This window comes from Myotis lucifugus, unplaced genomic scaffold (genome assembly GCF_000147115.1).
Source record: "Myotis lucifugus unplaced genomic scaffold, Myoluc2.0 scaffold_564, whole genome shotgun sequence".
Lineage (NCBI taxonomy): Eukaryota > Metazoa > Chordata > Mammalia > Chiroptera > Vespertilionidae > Myotis > Myotis lucifugus.
The window spans coordinates 155,523-158,135 of NW_005871612.1; positions in this window are offsets into that span (position 1 = coordinate 155,523).

The window sequence follows — 2,613 nt, forward strand, 5'->3', positions numbered from 1 at the left end:
CCTCAAAAAATTATCATATATAAATAAAAAAAGTGAAAACGCTGTTAGTTAGCATAAATAAGAACACCAAATTGAGTTGATCTTTTGACATGCATGTTTTGTTGGTTAACCAATTTTTTATTTTTATTTTGATGGTGAGAAGCATTGGTCAGAAAATCCCCATTCATGTATTCATAAAGTTCTACTCTTGCAAATGGGATAAAGCTTCTAGAGTTCTTTTTTTCTTTTTATTTCAGAGAGGAAGTGAGAAGGAAAGATAGAAATATCAATGATGAAAGAGAATTATTGATTGGCTGCCTCCTGCACGCCCCCTACTGGGGATCGAGGTGTGCCCTTGACCGGAATCCAACCCTGGACCCTTCAATCCGCAGGCGGATGCTCTACCCACTGAGCCAAACCAGTTAGGACTAGAGTTCTTTTTAATCAAGGAAAGAATAATCCTTCCTCAAGGAATATCAGAATTCTCCAAGTATGTTGCGTTACAACCCCAATTGTATTTATTCGTTCTAAGATTAATAAATTAATCTTCAGTTAGGTCTACATCTTTAAATCAGAAAGAAATGAATTGCACATCTGTGCTTCAATTTAGAAGTCATCAAGATAGAAATAGCTTTTGAAAGACTTCCGAAGTGTTCCAGAAATTTGCAGATTTTTTTTTCTTCAAAGAAATAGGCAGAATTTTGTATTACAACTGCATCTTAGAAAATCACATCCTCCAGTTTTGTCCTTTTCCATCACTTAACCAAAATGTTCTTAATTTTCAAAGAAGTATCTGTAATGTTGACTTCATAACATTAAACTGAAAGGTTTAACTCAGTCTCATTGTTAAAAGTATATGCTAGGTAAGCCAATACAGGGATAAAGTTCCTTTTCTCAAAATGTCTCGAGTGGATTTTCCTTTCTTTCTTTCTTTTTAAAATTTCAGTTAAAGTAAAACTTCTGCCTTAGTTTGAGAAGGCGTTTGAAGGCAAATCTACATGAAGGCAAACGAACTCCTGCGTGGTGGAGTAGGAATTCATATGTGATTCTTGTTATCTTTACAAAAATTTGAAAAATGCATTTGAGTCAAGATCTGCTCTGATGAAGCTGATGACATTCATGGCTGTTGACAAAACTTCCTTTCCTTCCAGGGCTATAGAAGAGCCTGCTGTCAGTGTGAAGAGTGTCCATGTGAAGTTTCCTTTTTCATGAAATAGCAAGACTAGATGAGGTACCAAGCACCTCAGGGGCTCCCTCAAGTACAAAATATGACAGTTTTCTTTGGCAAAAAATAGCGTTACCATTTCCAAAATGTCCACAGCCTTTGTAGTTTCCAAAATGACTCACAAAATAAGAATTCTTCCTTGATGGCATCAGCGTGTGTACAGGAACAGAAGGAGGGAGCCTGCGACATTGACAGAGGGGCGGAGAGACACATCTTATTTAGGTGCCCTTTCAGGCTGGGCAGATGTGAGATGCTCAGCATCATACTCATACTCAGTTCACATTCATTTACACACACACACACACACACACACACACACACACCACTCTGGCTTTTGTGTTCCATCACATTCAATAATGCAAACAAAACAATATAATACATGTTTTTCACCATTTGTCCTATTCTTTGACATTTCACTTTAAATTGGGTTTATAAAAAGATATAAAATAAAGCTGAAATAAAACATTTGATTCAATTTACTTATTTTAAATAATTTCGGACTTATAGAAAAGTTGAAAAAATAATACCAAGAATTCCCATATACCCTTGACTAGGTTCCCCAATTGTTAACATTTTACCCCATTCACTTTATCATTTTCTCTCTATTCATACACATATCTCTCTATATATGTAGTTCTTTCTATTATCATTTCATGCACGCACACATACATATTCCTCTCTCTGTATAAATACATATTGCTTTTATGAACCACTTGAAAGTATAGTGTATGCATGATACGTCTTTATTACTAAATACTAAAGTGTTTTATAAGAACAAAGGATAGTCTCTTACTTAACCACAGGGTAATTATCAAAATCAAGAAGTTAACATTGAGCCCTAACCAGTTTGGCTCAGTGGATAGAGCGTCAGTCAGCCTGGGTACTGAAAGGTCCCAGGTTCAATTCCAGTCAAGGGCATGTACCTTTGTGGGCACATCCCCAGTAGGAGGTGTGTAGGATGTTTCTAACTCTCTATCCCTCTCTGTAAAAAAAATCAATAAAATATTTTTTTTAAAAAGAAGTTAACATTGATATACTTTACTCTGCAGACCTTATTTATATTTCACCAATTGTCCCATGTCCTTTGTAATAAATAATTTTTGGATGAATAGATAAATAAAATATGATATATCATATTGGTAAAAAGTAGGTTTACAGTTGTGGGTATGTGAAACACTGAGTTTATTCATGTATTATTATTTTTTATTTATTGTATTATTTTCATATAAACAACTGTAAACCTACTTTAGCCTCACCCTGTATATGTGTATATATCCTATATAATAAAAGGGTAATATGCAAATTGACCCTAACAGCAGAATGACTGGGAATGACTGGTCACTCTGACACACACTGACCACCAGGGGGCAGATGCTCAATGCAGGAGCTGCCCCCTGGTGGTCAGTGTG